Raw genomic sequence first — 18,470 nt, 5'->3', positions numbered from 1 at the left:
AAGCTGGTTTTTGAGCTTTTTGTGGCTCTGTGAGGTTTCTGCTTGTGGTTGCAGGGGCCATTTTGTGTGTTTTTCCATTGTGTATGAATCAGTTGTGTGGCTTTTGTGTTGGTTGCATGTGATGTGTAAAAGTTGGTTTTTGAGCTTTTTGTGGTTCTGTGAGGTTTCTGCTTGTTGTTGCAGGGACCATTTTGTGTACTTTTCCGTTGTGTGTGAATCAGTTGTATGGCTTTTGTGTTATCCCATGTCCCATGACCATGACCGCCAATCCACGCCCACCCAGTCACATGACCACCAAGCCACGCCCACCAAGCCACACCCACAGAACCAGTAGGGAATAGTTTTTTTAGGTTTCACCACTGCCTAGCGCCCAATCTCAAGAACCTCTCCAACTTTGATTGTTCTGCAGGATGTACAAGTGCTGCTCAGGCTGCCTGGATTAAGTAGATCGGCTCTAATTCTGCATTAGTGTTTTCCTTTTGACCATTAATCACTTTGAGCCCTTTGCTTAAATGCAAAGTTTATAGCTGGACATGTGAATAAAGAAATATTGTAGTTGAAGTACTGGCAAATTAGTGCTACATTTTAAATTACATGCTTGAATAAATTTACAAATAAATCACACCCATCTTTCCTGCAAAGTAATGTTTTTTAAAGCAATTAGTTGTGATTTTGCCCACAAACAGAATGCTGCTCAATCAACAAACGCTAATAAATGCTTTTCTGTGATTTGAGAGGATCCTTCCCATTCCTTGGTAATAGGTTTGGAATGGAAACAATTTATTACAAGCACCTCTGCAGTCGGGCTCATCTTTTCAATAATATGCATATTTTACCATATGCAATCAGATAAAGAGACTGATGGCAGATGTATATAGAAAGATACAAAGATAATGTACTGTAAATAGATGAGAGATACTGTAGCAGACAGAAACTGGAAAGAGAGGGGAGGAGAGAGAGAAAGAGAGAATGTACATAGATAATATAGAAAGAGATCGTAGATTAGAGATAGCAAGATAGTGAGAGAGATAACGAGAATGAGCCACCCAGAGTTCCTAGGGAGTTAGGCAGCATAAAAATTAATCAATCAAACAAACAAACAAATCAGAGAGATAAGAGAAGGGGGAGAAAGGGAGGAGAAGAGAGAGAGAGAGATGAGAGAGATATGAGAGAGAGGGAGGGAGGAGAGAAGAGAGAAATGAGAGAGAGAGAGAGAAAGGAGAGAGAGAGAGGAAAGGAGAGAGAGAGAGGAGAGAGGGAAGAGAAGAGAGAGGGAACAGAAAAAGGAAAGAGAAAGGAGAGAGAGAGGAAAGAAAGAGAGAGAGAAGAGATGGAAGAGAAGAGAAAGGGAACAGAGAAAGGAAAGAGAAAGGAGAGAGAAAGGAGAGAGGGAGGAAAGGAGAGAGAGAGAGGAGAGAGGGAACAGAGAAAGGAAAGAGAAAGGAGAGAGAGAGAGGAAAGAAGAGAGAGAGAGGAGAGAAGGAAGAGAAGAGAAAGGGAACAGAGAAAGGAAAGAGAAAGTAGAGAGAAAAGAGAGAGGGGGAAGAGATATGAGAAAGAGAGGAGAGAGATGAGGGAGAGATGAGAGAGAGATGAGAGAGAGGGGAGAGAGAGGGAGAGAAAAATCAGAGAGTGAAAAATGAGAGATGAGAGAGTGATGACAGAGAAAGAGAGAGAGAGAGACCTTTCCACCCAGCTCCTCAGATTTAGCCACTGTCTGCTTTTCGTTTGACCCACATTCTTAAATGTTCTTCGCTCCGCAGGAACATCAGACACACGTGCACCACTGCGGTCTCAGAAGTAACTGCAGGAGAGATGGCCCATAAGGACCTAGCAGGGGGGATGATATGATTTGGGTTTTCAGGTGGGGAAAGAAAGAAAGCGGGGGAAGGAAGGAGAGAAGGAAGGAAGGAAGGAAGGAAGAAAAGAAGGAAGGAAGGAAGGAAGGAAGAGGCTTTTTTTTTCTTCAAGAGGCAAATGAACTTTCTGGTTTTCCTTTGAAGACGTTTCGCTTCTCATCCAAAAAGCTTCTTCAGCTCTGACTGGATGGAGAGGAATGGAAGGATTTATATTCCTTGCAGACAGCTGGTCATTTGCATTCCTGAAGCCAGCTGGAGGTTTATCTGTGTCCTCAGGGAGACCTGAGTGGTTCAAATGGGTACGAAGCCTTCTTGGAACTGCTTGAAAGGACTGTGTTGTAGACTGGAGATAGAAGATGATGTATCCTTCCCCCTCTGTTGACAGAATGCCGCTCAATGTTGACATACTACGGTCGCCCAAAATGTAATGCACCACATTTTTTTTCTCAGCCTAGAGTAATGGTACGAATGTGAAACTTCAGATATATATTATTTGAATTGTCAGGAGTGTGTGTGTAAATTTTGCATTTCTTCAGACAGAGAGCATAGCTGCAACAGTGTTTCGAAATGGCATCTGCAAGTGATGTATGTTACAAGCAGTGTGTCATCATTGAATTCCTCACTGCAAAGAAAGAAACTGTTGGGAACACTCACAAATGTTTGTGTAAAGTTTATGAAGAATCTGCAGTCAACAGAAGTGCGGTTAGTCGCTGGGCACAGAGGGTGAGGCCATTAGAAGATGGTTCAGCAGAGCTCCAAGGCTTCATGACCAGAACAAGGAGTGGTACCGACAGGGCACCGACGTGGAAAATACAAATCTAATAAATTAACATCCTTTAACATCCTTTTCAGCATTTCTCAGGAATAATCGAGCGGTCCTTGGTGCTCTCTGAGCTGGCTTGTTTTCTTGCAAATCTTTCATTACCCAAACTAGGTGACAGCATCACTGTTAGCTGCTGGCACTGATAATGTTACCTAGTTGGGTAATGAAATGTCTGCGAGAAAAGCACCAAGCTCAGAGAACAACAAGGACCCCAGGATCCTACTCTTCTTTGAAAATCTCGCCTCCTCTCTGCACCTGATGATGTTATCTAGTTGGGTAATGAAATGTCTGCGAGAAAACAGACAAGCTTAGAGACCACGAAGGAACCCTTCATATCAACCCTGAGCTACAAATATTCTCTTTTGGGGGCATCAGTATGTCTGACGGATACATGTTTGGGGGGTGGGATGTAATTAAGATATTTGTCATTAAGCCCATCCCTTTTCAACCACAAAACAACCACAGAACAAATTGTAGCATTCAGATAACAGAGTTCCAATGGAGTTTGGAAGTTGTGGGGTGGGGGAGAGAGAAAAATTCTCACTCCACATTAGCTATTTTAAATATGCCTTTAGAGATGTGGATCATATCTTGTTGTCTCAATCTTTGTTCAAAGATTAAAAAGCCCCAACTGATTTGCCCCCATAGCTGCCGGTGGACAATTGAGAAGGGGGTGACCAAGGTGAATCAATGCTGTTGCGATGGATCAGACAATCTGTTTTGGAAAAGGATTTCCTTGGAGGGCTGCGTAGAGGGCCGTGTAGGCTCTGTGTCCAAGGCAGGATTGAGCTTTTAGCAGGTTTTGCTCCCAACTGTCTTTTCTGTGATTTCTATTTAGCTTCCAGAGTGGCTGTTCTGTCTTTTCCTTAAAATGCTGGTTTGTAAAAAGAGAACATAAAGAGTTGGATAAGGTGGACGGACGATTGCCTAAGCATGCCACTCAGAGTCACCTTGATGGGAAGCAAATAAATGTATACAGATACATGATTGATTGATTGATTGATTGATTGATTGATTGATTGAGAGATGAAAGGTTTATAGATAGATAGATAGATAGATAGATAGATAGATAGATAGATAGATAGATAGATAGATAGATAGATAGATAGATAGATAGATAGATAGATACTGTAGATAGATACTGAAGATAGATGGATGGATGGATGGATGGATGGATGGATGGATGGATGGATGGATGGATGGGGCTATAGAGGAGAGGAGAGGAGATAATTTTTTATTGGACAAGTTTGGTTGGACATACAAGGAATTTGTCTTGGTGCATATGCTCTCAGTGTACATAAAAGAAAAGTTAATCAAGAATCATAAGGTACAACGCTTAATGATAATCCGTGTACCTATAAGCAGTCAAATTATATTATGTATGTATGTATGTATGTATGTATGTATGTATGTATGTATGTATGTATGTATGGATGGATGGATGGATGGATGGATGGATGGATGGATGGATGGATGGAAAATAGATAGATAGATAGATAGATAGATAGATAGATAGATAGATAGATAGATAGATAGATAGGCAGGCAGGCAGGCAGGCAGGCAGGCAGGCAGGCAGGCAGGCAGGCAGGCAGGCAGGCAGGCAGGCAGGCAGGCAGATAGGAGAGAGAAAGAGAGAGGGGGAGGGGGTGAGTAAAAGAGTGAGCAAATAAAAAAAAGAAATATTCAGGACTGATTTCAGATCTTTGCAGCAATTACAAACATTTCTAGCTCTATTTCTACCTTCCCAGATTATATAATTCCTGCCTTCCTCTAGACATCTCTTTTTAATCAGTAAAATCCTGAAAGCAGCTCCTTCATTTTCTGTTTTCAGCACAAAAAAAGGTTTCCAATCCTTTCCAAAAGTTATTAAGGTTCCTTCTTTAATCAAACAAGACAATCTAGTCATTTCTGCAAGCTCTGTTACCTTCTCAATCCATTATAGGTATTTCTATAATTTTCCAAATTACAGCAAAAGAACCTCACTGCAGTTACCATATATAAAACCAATCATCTATGAGGTTTTTTCCCTGACGATGCATAAGTCCCAGCTTTAAAAAAATCCTGGTTTCATCAATGCTAATTTATAAAGCTCTCTGCATCTGTATTTGACTCCAAAAATTTTATTTTTGGTTTTTCACAAGTCAAACCGTCTTTGGTAAAGTGTCCTTTCTTGTTTTACACATTTCCAACAGGGATTAGAAGTACTTTTATACATCTAACATAATTTCCCTGATGTCAATATAGCAGTACATAGCACATTTAATTGGGGAACAATCTAATCTGGAGGGGGGGGGTTGAGGGGGGAGATTATTTTTGGAGATTGGCTTTATTGTGTTCAATCAATCAACAATTGATAAGAGATTATAGTAAAAAACAAACAAACGTGGATTTTTGATGCAGGACCAATCGGGGTTTTGGGTTGGGGATAATTTCAGATAGTTAAGAAAGCGTGATACATTTTCAATGAGTTGATTACAATAACAGTTTGTTAACAGATAGTTAACATTAAATTATTAAATTATTATTTAAAACTTTTATTACTTTTATACTTTTTTCTAATATTTATTGTTATTCTTCCTGTTAATTGTTCTGTTCTTAATCGATAGAAAGAGGGGGGGAGGGAGGGAGGGAGGGAGAGAGACATGATAGGCTAAACATTTATAAACAGATTTAGTAGTTTAAAATTCTTTTGGCTTTGGTTTCACAAGGGTGAAAACTAATATTGTATTAATCAGCATTCAACTACTAGGGAGAACATTGTATGTACACGATACACATGTTAGTCTTCTTTTAAAGACATATTTTTCTTTTAATCTTGTTTGTTCTAGCTTTTTTTTCTTTTGTTCTTTTTTAAATATTATGGTGTTTTGTATTTTAACTTTCTTTGGATAACTTAAATATTATTTAAAATATACCAGCAGTCAGTAATGGGCTGCTGCCTCAAACGGGGGAGGAGAGAGATGCAGTGGAGGCAGTAAGTTTAGAATAGAATAGAATAGAATAGAATAGAATATTTTATTGGCCAAGTGTGATTGGACACACAAGGAATTTGTCTTGGTGCATATGCTCTCAGCGTACACAAAATAAAATATACATTTGTCAAGAATCATATGGTACAACACTTAATGATTGTCATAGGGGTCAAATAAGCAATGAAGAAGCAATATTAATAAAAATCTTAGGATATAAGCAACAAGTTACAGTCATACAGTCAACATGGGAGGAAATGGGTGAAAGGAATGATGAGAAAAACCAGTAGAATAGAAGTGCAGATTTAGTAGAAAGTCTGACAGTGTTGAGGGAATTATTTGTTTAGTAGAGTGATGGCGTTCGGAATAAAACTGTTCTTGTGTCTAGTTGTCTTGGTGCGCAGTGCTCTGTAGCGATGTTTTGAGGGTAGGAGTTGAAACAATTTGTGTCCAGGATGTGAGGGGTCAGTAAATATTTTCCCCGCCCTCTTTTTGACTCGTGCAATATACAGGTTTATACACTATTTATTGAATACTATTGTTTTTTTTATTGTCCTTCCTTCTCTGCTTCCTTAGTATGATCCTTAATTACTTTTAAAATAGGAAATAATTAAATAGTATGGTTTTACCCATAAATGCTTTAATCATTTCAATCATTATCTAGAACTGAACTTTTATAGCAATTAAGGAAAATTGAGCTACTTGCCTAATCTGTTATCATACTGAACCTTGTGGGTTCAGTACAAAACCTGAAAATGTTACTGTGCTCCTCAACAAATAATGCTGTCTATCATTTGTCCTTTTGTGTGACTATTCAAATAATGTGACTTAATCAAATGAAAAAGAGTCCAAGCACCTATTTGAAAACTTATCTTGTTCCGTAAGCCACTCCCACCCAATCACATGACCTTTAAGCCACCCCCGGTCACATGATTGTCAAGCCACTTCCATCTGGTCAAATGGCTGGGAAGCTACTCCAACCAGTCACATGACCATCAAGCCACACCCACAAAATAAGCCACTCCCACAGTGTGGCAGTAAAATTTTTGGCAACCCATCACTGCCAGCAGTACATCATTTTATAGAATCATAGAAACATAGAAACATAGAGTTTGAAGGGACCTCCAGGGTCATCGGGTCCAACCCCCTTCTCAATACAGGATTCATTAAACCATCCCAGAAAGATGACTGTCCAGTCTCTGTTTGAAGACCTCCAGTGAAGGCGAGCCCACCACCTCCTGTGGCAAACGGTTCCACTGGTTTATCACCCTTACTGTTAGAAAGTTTTTTCTGATACCTAATCTAAATCTACTCCCTTGCAGTTTCATTCCATTGTTTCTAGTCCTTCCATATGCTAATGAGAACAACGCTGATCCCTCTGCTTTGTGACAGCCCTTAAAGAGTTGTTAACCTGATCCTACATAACTTTTGCTCCGGCAAACTCACCTACAAAACTTTTGCGAGACCCATCCTTGAATACAGATCATCTGTCTGGAACCCACACCACATCTCGGACATCAACACCCTTGAAAACGTCCAAAGATACTTCACCAGAAGAGCCCTTCACTACTCCTCTCAAAACAGAATACCCTACAAAAATAGATCAACAATCCTGGATCTAGAAAGTTTAGAACTACAACGCCTAAAACACGATTTAAGTATTGCCCACAAGATCATATGCTGCAACATCCTGCCTGTCAATGACTACTTCAGCTTCAACCGCAACAACACAAGAGCACCCAACAGATTCAAACTTAATATTAATCGCTTCAAACTTGACTGTAAAAAATATGACTTTAACAATCGAGTTGTCGAAGCGTTGAATTAATTACCGGACTCAGTAGTGTCAACTCCTAACCCCCAACATTTCTCCCTTAGACTATCCACGATTGACCTCTCCAGGTTCCTAAGAGGTCAGTAAGGGGCGTACATAAGTGCACTAGTGTGCCTTTTGTCCCCTGTCCAATTGTCTCTCCTTATCTTATATATCATATATCTTTTCTTCCTTTCATATATCTTCTCCTCTATTTTTATATATTTTCTTCTATCCTTTTCTTTATATATAATACTTCATGTCTATTCTCTTCAATATGTATTGTGTATTGGACAAAATAAATAAATAAAAATTTGTAGACTGTTATCAAGTCTCCTCTCAGTCTTCTCCTTTGCAGATTAAACTTCCCTAGATCCTTTAACCGTTCCTCATAGGACATGGTTTCCAGACCATTCACCATCCTTGTAACTCTCCTTTGAACTTGTTCTAGCTTATCAATGTCCTTTTTAAATTGGCGCCCCCAGAACTGAACACAGTATTCCAAGTGTGATCGTACCAAAGTACTGTAGAGAGGAATAATTACTTCACATGAGCGAGATTCTGTGCCCCTCTTGATGCATCCCAGGATTGTGTTTGCCTTCACACCGTCCACTCTTGTTTAATCTGTGATCTACCAATACACCCAGGTCCTTCTCACCAGTGCTGCTGCTCAGACATATTCCTCCCATTCTATATGTGCTGTTTTTGTTATTTTTGCCCAGATGTATCTTGCATTATAGAAGTTCTCTTTTATAGAGAACTCATTATAGAAGTTTTCTTTTCAATTGTAAGACAGATTTCAAACCTTTTAACCATACTCTCCCATTGGTCCATTGGAATATTAATAACCAAACTTCTTAGGCCATTTTATCATTGTGTTTTCCTTAACTTCCCCTTCTGTTTTCAAATCTCTGCAAAGGTTTATCTATGGCCAATCCAATGTTCATTATTTGCACAGAGGCCCTTTTTGACATTCCAACTTTGTGATGTTGTATTCCTGGTGCTGTTCGATCCGAAATAAATCAGAAAGAGATTTATTCCTTCCACTTGGTGTCCTTTTAGGTGGGACTTTCGAATTGTGTTTGCTTGTTTTAACTTCTATGGTCAAGTTTCTGAACCATAATAGGTGGTTTGTTTGTTCGTGCTTTCCAGTCTACATGGTGCCCTTTTAGCTGACATCACCAAGCCAACCCTAGCTGATTGCAAACAACAAATTCCCACGAAGCAATGCTAAATCATTTCTATGGTGCTGCCAAGGAAACTGCACGGATCTGTTCAACTGGCTGAGCTCAGTTTGAGGGCATCTGTAAACTATCCTAAATGTGAAAGAATTTCCAATTCGCTTGCTTTCCCTTTCCAATAATTGAGAAGAGGAGGAAGAGTGGGTGGGGAGTCTGAAAATAATGACTTGTACACTGTTCTGCCGGTGTGTCTCAATCTCCCGTAATTACAGGGTAATTAGTCCAGGAAGACACACACCACACGATAAAAGGAAAACTCAAAAGTTTTTATAAACAGAAAAACAGAGACAGCTCCCTTTTTAAATGTCAAAGGGATTTTGTGGTACACACAAGGCACAGGTTAAATGCAATCCAATTGCTCACCCAATAACTGGGAAATTGAGTCCAATTCTAAAGTCCAGAAAGTCCAAACACAATCTTGAACAGCAAAAACCACGATCTTGACGAAACAATGAATCAGATAAACTGCCATGAGGCTAAAACACCAGGCTGCTCTTTTATCTGTAGCACTAATTACAGCAGCCCCACCCAACCACAGGTGGCCTCATTTATCTCCTGTAATAATTCTTCAGTTGTTGTCTCCTATGCATCACTCTACGCATGCGTGGATGTGTCATAACTTCTTGTTCGGAATCCAGGGATGATAAGGATGATTGATCTCCTCCTGGGCTGTCTGCCAAACTCCCCTCTTGCCTGTCACTCACGCTTCCTTGGTCAGAGGAGACTTCGTCGGCAGATTCTATTGGGAGCAAAACAGACCTGTGGGATGTGGATGTTTCCCCCACCTCCACCTCCACATTCCTTGGGGCAGGAGCTGGGCCAGAGCTAACCACAACATACACTGGGCCCAAACAAGTAAAATGAAATTCAGTGCAGAGAAAAGTAAAATCCTACACCTAGGCAAGACTAGACTAGAAGACCTCCAAGGTCCCTTCCAACTCTATTATAATTCTATTCTATGAGCTTCCTGATCGAGTGTTAGGTAACGTCAGGACAGCTTAGTGTCTTCCATAGAATAGAGGTCTCCAACCTTGACAACTTTACAACTTGCGGACTTCAGCTCCCAGAATTCCTCAGTCAGAGTCCACAAGTCATGAAGTGGTCAAGGTTGGAGATCCTCAGCTTAGAAGGAAATGAAGGGAGCGGTGACCAAGAGGTGCTGCTTTTCAGGCAAATTCTGTAGCAGAGCTGTTCCATAGAGAATTCCAGTTAGACTTGGCTATCTTTTTTTTTCTTTAGAGATGAAATACATTTAGGTGTTTTAATTGTCTTAATTGCTTTTCTGTTTTATTGTAATGTCTACTGGGGAGGTTTTCGTTAGCCTTAGAGGGTTTTGTCCATTGCTGGATGTCTGTCCTGATTATCATGGATGGAAATGTAATGGAATGAGTGAATGATTAAATAAATATGCTTGTTGACAGAACAGCCCGGGGTGGAGCTGCCTGTTGCAAAATAGGGATTTGGCTAATGGAAAAAGAACAACAACAACCCAAAGCATCTCCCCTTGTTTGCCAGAAAGAGAACTGATGAGACTTGAATGCGCCATACTCCATTTCTATCAGTCCATCTTAAAATTAACTTTTTTTTCAGCGTATGTGAGCAGTTTTTCCAATAGAAATTCTAAGCTGAAGGGCCCTTCAGTCCTCCTCCTCTTCCTCCTTTACCTTATTTTCCTTCTCCTCTGCCTTCTCCTCCTCCTTAATTTTCCTCCTCCTTTTCCTTCTCCTCCTTCTCTTCCTCTTCCCATTCTGTCTCTTCCTCCTTCTCTTCCTCCTTTACCTTATTTTCCTTCTCCTCTGCCTCCTCCTACTCCTTAAGTTTCCTCCTCCTTTTCCTTCTCCTCCTCCTCTTCCCATTCTGTCTCTTCCTCCTTCTCTTCCTCCTTTACCTTATTTTCCTTCTCCTCTGCCTCCTCCTACTCCTTAAGTTTCCTCCTCCTTTTCCTTCTCCTCCTCCTCTTCCCATTCTGTCTCTTCCTCCTTGTCTTCCTCCTTTATCTTATTTTCCTCCTCCGCCACTTTCTCCTTCTCCCTCCTTTCCCTCCTTCTCTTCCACTTCTCCTTCCTCCTGTACTTCCACCTCTTCCTCCTTAACTTATTTTCCTTCTCCTCCTCCTGTTTTGCTTTTTTCTCCTTCTCCTCCTCTCCCTACTTCTCCTTCTCTTCCTCCTTCTTCTCTTCTCCTTCCTCCTTTATCTTATTTTTCTTCTCCTATTTTGCTTTTTTCTCCTTCTCCTCCTCTTCCTCCCCCTTCTCTTCTCCTTCCTCCTTTATCTTATTTTTCTTCTCCTCCTGCTGCTGTTGCTCCTTTGATATCTTCTCCTCCTCTTCCTCTCCTTCCTTCCCCTTCCCTTCTCCTCCTCTCTCTCCTTCTCTTCCTTTTCTCCTTCTTCCTCTTCCTCTTCTCCTTCCTCCTTTACCTACTCTTCCTTCTCCTGTTCCTATTTTGCTTTCTTCTCCTCCTCCTTCTCTTCCTCCTTCATTTTTCTTCTCCTTTCCTCCCCTCCCTCCTTATTCTGCTCCTCTTCTTCCTTTACCACCTTTTCCTTTGCCTCCTCCTCTTTGAACTTTCTTCTCTTTTCTGCTTTCTTCTCCTTCTCCTCCTCATCTTTCATTTTCCTTCTTCTCCTCTCTTCCCTCGTCCTCCTCCCCTTCCTTCTCTTCCTCCTTCATTTTCCTTCTCCTTTTCTCTCTCTTTTTCCTTATCTTCCTCTTCCTCCTCCTCATTCTTTTCCTCTTCCCCCTCTTCCTCCTCCGTCTTCTCCTACTTCTCCTGTTTCTACTTCTAGGTTCTGAAGAAGACATTAAAATTAACTGAGACAAAGTTTGTGATGGATGCTAAAGAGGGTGCAGATAAGCACAGTGGCTTTCAGAGAAATATTTCCGCCTCTCTCTTTAATAGAAAAATGCAACTGGCGCTAATATTATCTCTCCCCAACAGATTGCAAACAGCTTTATAAAACACAAGAGATTAGATTAAGTGTTGCGACTTGAAAATGATGCACATCCCTCCTGTCTGCCTCCCACTTTTCAGTCTTTTCACAGAGCTAATGAAATCCTTTCACGAGCATCAAAATTCCTAGGCTTTTCGTCTCTCAGCAGGGCATCCGATGCTGATTTCAAATATTTGATCTTCATTAAGCAAAACGTCTCTCTCATTATGGTTAAATATGGCAATCAGTATCTCAAACATTAATAAAATCCAAATAATGGTTAGCTAAGCACAGTCAAATGTGGCCAAAGTTTAGGTTTCTTTAGTATTAAGAACTACAGCTTCAATGTTCCAATTCTGCAGGAATTCTGCTGGCGGGCCCTAGGGAAAGGGCCTTCTCTGTGGCAGCTCTGACCTAGAGGTATAACAAGCAGGAAGAGGGAGATTATGATCCCGCTGTATAGAATGCTGGTGAGACCACATTTGGAATACTGTGTTCAGTTCTGGAGACCTCACCTACAAAAAGATATTGACAAAATTGAACGGGTCCAAAGACGGGCTACAAGAATGGTGGAAGGTCTTAAGCATAAAACGTATCAGGAAAGACTTCATGAACTCAATCTGTATAGTCTGGAGGACAGAAGGAAAAGGGGGGACATGATCGAAACATTTAAATATATTAAATAGTTAAATACGGTCCAGGAGGGAAATGTTTTTAATAGGAAAGTGAACACAAGAACAAGGGGACACAATCTGAAGTTAGTTGGGGGAAAGATCAAAAGCAACATGAGAAAATATTATTTTACTGAAAGAGTAGTAGATCCTTGGAACAAACTTCCAGCAGACATGGTAGATAAATCCACAGTAACTGAATTTAAACATGCCTGGGATAAACATATATCCATCCTAAGATAAAATACAGAAAATAGTATAAGGGCAGACTAGATGGACCAGGAGGTCTTTTTCTGCCATCAGACTTCTATGTTTCTATGTTTCTATTACCAAAAGAGAACATTGAGTTAAAGCCCAAAGTTTTTTCTCATCATTCCTATCACCCATCTCCTCCCACTCATGACTTTATTTTATTTTTATTGATTGATTGATTTTGTCCAATACACAATGAGGGTTTTAGTGGGTATACACATAGTAAAATACCTGATGAAGGTTATAGAGGATATATTCATAGTAAAATATATCTAAGAAAGAAGAGAAGAGAAGTTATAGTAATAGAACATACCAATGAAAGAATAGAAGAAGTGATATAGGAATAGAAGAAAGGTATAGGAGATATTGGAGAAAATAAATAAATAAATAAAATAAATATAGGAGAGCAACAGGACGGGACGGAAGGCACTCTAGTGCACTTGTACTCGCCCCTTATTGACCTCTTAGGAATCTGGATAGGTCAACCGTGGATAATCCAAGGGTAAAGTGTTGGGGGTTTGGGGATGACACTATGAAGTCCAGTAATGAGTTCCACGCTTCGACAACTCGGTTACTGAAGTCATATTTTTTACAGTCATGTATGACTGTAACTTGTCACTTGTATTCTTAAGATTTTTATCAATATTGATTGTTTCCTGATTGTTTATTTGACCCCTAAGATAATCATTAAGTGTTGTACCTTATGATTCTTGACAAATGTATCATTTTCCTTTATGTACACTGAGAGCATATGCACCAAAGACAAATACCTTGTGTGTCCAATCACACTTGGCCAATAAAGAATTGTATTCTATTCTATAAATGATCAAATCAGAGCATTTCCAGGCTGTTCAAAAATGTCAAGATGGCCTCTATAGCCACATGACCACAGCCTGTGACACATATAAGAATATGGGGATGGCTTCAGTTGTATAGTTACACATCCCACCTTGCCTTTTTCAAACTCTGCCACCATGGACAATCCAGAAATGACTTTTAGACACCCTACCCAATTCTCTTGATCATCATTTCAAGATGATGGCTTGGGGCCATTAGACTCTAGCCCCCTGGCCGACGAAATGTAATGTATGTGTGATTTTTTAATATTATTGGATTTTAGATTTATTAGTTATATTCATTGGATTATGAAGTTCATATTGTTTGTTTTTTATATGTTGCAAGCTGCCCCGAGTCCTTGGAGAGGGATGGCATATAAATTCAAGCAATAATAATAATAATAATAATAATAATAATAATAATAATAATAATAATACTACTAGGATCACCCAGTACGGGCAGAATCAAACATTTCAATCCAACCAGAGACAGTTCTACCAGAACCTGCATCAACAAACAGATAAGAAAATTGAAAAGCCAGAGGTGAAAATAACAACAAATTTATGGAAAGATCTCTGGGAGGTCGAAAAGGACTATAACAGGACTGCTGGGTGGATAAAGGAGTTTGAAAAGGAATTCTCAGGTAGCAATATGCAGCAGCTGGAGATAACACCTGAAATGATTGCAGAAAGAGTGAAGAGGGTAAAGAACTGGACATCCTCTGACACTGATCAGGTGCATGGGTTTTCGCTGAAATCCCTGACCAGCCTGCATGCAAAAATGGCCGAATTGTTCAACAAAATGCTGCAGACAGGAAATATTAGTGAATGGCTTACAACTGGCAGAACATATTTAATACAGAAAGACGCAGCGAAAGAAGCCATACCAGGAAACTACAGGCCAATAACATGTTTGCCGACCATGCTCAAACTGCTGACAGGTATCATAGCTGACAGAATTCAGGACTACCTAGAAGAAAATGACATCATGCCAGTGGAACAAAAGGGCAATAAAAGATGAAGTAGAGGTACAAAAGACCAGCTCCTAATTGATAAAATGATTTCGGAGAACTGTAAGAACAGGAAAACAAACCTATACATGACCTGGATTGACTACAAGAAAGCCTTTGACTCATTGCCACACAGCTGGATCATAAAATGCCTGGAAGTTATTGGAGTCAATGAAAACATCAGGAAATTCATAGAAAAGGTGATGAAATATTGGAAGACTGAGCTTTTTGTTGGGAATGAAAGCTATGGACTGATCAACATCAGAAGGGGCATCTTCCAGGGGGACTCTTTGTTCCCATTGCTATTCATCATCGCTATAATCCCGCTGTCACTCATCCTACAGAAAACAAACCTAGGCTACCAAACTGCTAGGAATTCACCAAAAAATTCACACCTGCTGTATATGGATGACTTGAAGTTGTACGGAAAATCAGAAACTGAGATACAGTCACTAACCAACACTGTGCGAATCTTCAGCAATGACATCAGCATGGAGTTTGGCCTGGATAAATGTGCCACAGTGGCACTGAAAAGGGGGAAAATCACTGAAAGTGAGGGCATTGAAATGCCAAATGGTCAAACGATCAAGTGCCACCAGCCAGAAGCCTACAGTTACTTGGGCATCTTGCAACTGGATAATATCAAGCATGGCCATGTGAAAACTGTGATCAGCAAAGAATACATTCAGAGGACCAGAAAAATTTTGAAGAGCAAACTGAATGGTGGCAACACTATCAAGGCTATAAATACGTGGGCCATACCTGTCATTAGATACACAGCTGGCATAGTGAACTGGACTCAAGCAGAGCTGTACAACCTGGACAGGAAAACAAGAAAATTAATGACGATCCATCATGCACTACACCCCCGCAGTGACGTTGACAGGCTGTGTTTACCAAGAAAAATAGGCGGCAGAGGACTTTTGCAAGTGAAGCAGACAGTAGAAGAAGAGAAGCATGCATTAGCTGACTATGTGAAGGGGAGCAAAGAGTTAGCGTTGATGGAGGTCAACAATAGGAAGCTTTTCAAGGTGAAGCAAACTAAGGACCAGTACAGAAAAAATGTAACTCAATGTCGTATGGACAGTTGGCAGAACAAAGCATTGCATGGCCAGTTCTTGGAGAAGATTGAAGGCAAAGTGGATAAAGAAAAGACCTGGTAATGGCTTACAAGTAGAACACTCAAAAAGGAGACAGAAGGATTAATACCGGCGGCACAAGAACAGGCCATTAGAACAAATGCTGTCAAAGCCAGAATTGAAAAATCAACAGACGATCCAAAGTGCAGACTCTGTAAAGAAACAGATGAAACAATCTATCACATACTCAGCTGCTGCAAAAAGATCGCACAGGCTGATTACAAGCATAGACATGATGCTGTGGCACAGATGATCACTGGAACTTGTGCCGGAACTACCATTTACCAGTGGCAAAGAACTGGTGGGATCATAAGCCTGAAAAAGTGGTCAAAAATGAGCAAGCAAAACTACTGTGGGACTTCCAACTTCAGACTGACCGAATTCTGAAGCATAACACACCAGATATTGTGATCATGGAGAAAAAGAAAGTATGGATCATCGACATCGCAATCCCAGGAGACAGCAGAATTGAGGAGAAGCAGCTAGAGAAATTAGTGAAATACAAAGATCTAAAAATTGAGCTGCAATGACTCTGGCATAAGCCAGTGAAAGTGGTCCCAGTGGTACTTGGCACGCTGGGCACAGTACCAAAGGATCTCAGCGGACATTTGAAAACCATCGGAATTGACAAAATATCCATCTGTCAATTGCAAAAGGCCACTTTACTGGGATCGGCAAACATAATTTGCCGCTACATCACGCAGTCCTAGGTGCTTGGGAAGCGCCCGACTGGTGATGAAATACGAAATCCAGTATAGTGATCTCATTTGCTGTGTTGTACTGAAATAATAATAATAATAATAATAATAATAATAATAATAATAATAATAATAATAATAGAATAGAATAGAATATATTTTTTAATTGGCCAAGTGTGATTGGACACACAAGGAATTTGTCTTCGTGCATATGCTCTCAGCGTATATAAAAGAAAAAAATACATTTGTCAAGAATCGTGGTACAACACTTAATGATTGTCATAGGGGTCAAATAAGCAATGACAAAACAATCAATATTAATAAAAACCTTAGGATACAAGCAACAAGTTACAGTCATACAGTCCTAAGTGGGAGGAAAAGGGTGATAGGGATGGATGATGAGAAAAATTAGTAGAAATAGAAGTGCAGATTTAGTAAATAGTTTGACAGTGTTGAGGGAATTATTTATTTAGCAGAGTGATGGTGTTTTGGAAATAATGATGATGATGATGATGATGATGATGATGATGATGATAATAATAAACTTCAGACTGACCAAATTCTGAAGCATAACAAATCAGACATCCTGATTGTGGAGAAAAAGAAAGTATGGATCATCGACATCGCAATCCCAGGGGACAGCAGAATTGAGGAGAAGAAGCTAGAGAAATTAGTGAAATACGAAGATCTAAAAATCGAGCTGCAACGACTCTGGCATAAGCCAGTGAAAGTGGTCCCAGTGGTACTTGGCACGCTGGGCGCAGTGCCAAAGGATCTCAGCGGACATTTGAAAACCATCGGAATTGACAAAATCTCCATCTGTCAATTGCAAAAGGCCGCCTTACTGGGATTGGCAAACATAATTCGCTGCTACATCACGCAGTCCTAGGCGCTTGGGAAGCGCCCGACTGGTGATGAAATACGAAATCCAGCATAGTGATCTTGTTTGCTCAAGAGAATTCTCTTGTTTTAGAGAATTTCTAATAGAAGCAGAAACCCTGCAAATGAAATGAAAGACACATAAAATACATCAAATAGCCTGACTGGGAGAAAGTTTATTTTAATGCTTAGCAGAAAGGGACAGCCGTAATTTCCACATTTCAGTTTTCAGCTTGCTTGCTGGAGCCACAGAGAACAAACCTCTTCTCTCTTGTTTGTAACAGAGGTTCAGATTGTCGGCTACCGTTAATCTTCTCTGCTTCGGCTCAACCGATCCTGATCTCTAAACAGGGCTTTCCAGCATCTCTTGCAGCTCCCATATCCGCTTAGTATTCTAGTATTGGAGGGAGTTGTAAATCAGTTTTTTTAAAAAGGAAAAAAAAACCATTACTTTGCTCTCCGTTGTATCTGATGAGCATTTCAATCCATCTATTTCTTCCAATAGAATTTTAATCTTTAAAATCCCCTGACAATCTGTGGATGAAAAAAAAGAAACAAAACATAAGCAAAAAAATTTTTTTTAAAGAGTTTAAAAATTGCTTTTATTTTTGCTTACAATTTGGCTCTGCATCCACAGATTGTTTATGGGTTTTTAAGACAAATGGCTTTTTAAAAATGGTTCAGTGGAACTGAAGAATCTGGTGGGTTGTTTTTTTAAAAAAAAATTTTTTTAAAAAAAATAATGTTGTTTTTTAAATTGCTACATACAGTGTGGGTTCGGGATATTTCCTTCAGGAGCACGTGCTGGGATACCCCAAAAGTGCTTTTTTAAAGAGGCAACTGAATTTTCTTGTTCTTTGAAGGTGCTTTCACAGAAGAAGCTTGTTGCATGAGAAGCGAAATGTCTTTTTAGGAAAGGAAAAACAAGAAAATCCAGTTACCTCTTGAAAAAGCACTTGACCTGGGTGACTAAGAATCTCCATAGACATTTGCTAGGATAATCATATTATCCCTAACCCAAAGACATATGGGAAGAAATGGTTAGGAAACAATCTATATCTATAAATTCACAGATTACTTTTTCTTTCTATGTGTAAAGGTAAGAATAAATTCCATATTCTGCTGAGCTGAACTCAGGAGTAATCTGGCATTATAATTTTATTGGTAACATTATGGAATATAGAATAGAATATTATTTATGGAACAAGCGTGATTGGACACGCAAGGAAGTTGTGAATGCTATCAATGTTAACTAGTCATATGTTAACAGTGAGATAGTGAGTTCTGGTCCCACCCAGGGGTGGGCAGCAGGCAGGACGGGGTGGAACGCAGTTCCATCGGTGGAAAT

The 18,470-nt window shown here is 39.9% G+C and overlaps 1 protein-coding gene across 1 annotated transcript in view; it reads left to right on the top strand.

The window, feature by feature from the left end:
- The window catches only part of NTSR1 (neurotensin receptor 1), a 154,433-nt gene that overhangs the window by 14,199 nt on the left and 121,764 nt on the right, over positions 1-18,470 (top strand). The gene's annotated exons all lie outside the window — the stretch shown is intronic.

Source organism: Erythrolamprus reginae, chromosome 3, assembly GCF_031021105.1.
Source record: "Erythrolamprus reginae isolate rEryReg1 chromosome 3, rEryReg1.hap1, whole genome shotgun sequence".
NCBI lineage: Eukaryota > Metazoa > Chordata > Lepidosauria > Squamata > Dipsadidae > Erythrolamprus > Erythrolamprus reginae.
Note: the sequence above shows the minus strand (reverse complement) of the source record. Positions and strands in the feature narration are given on the sequence as shown.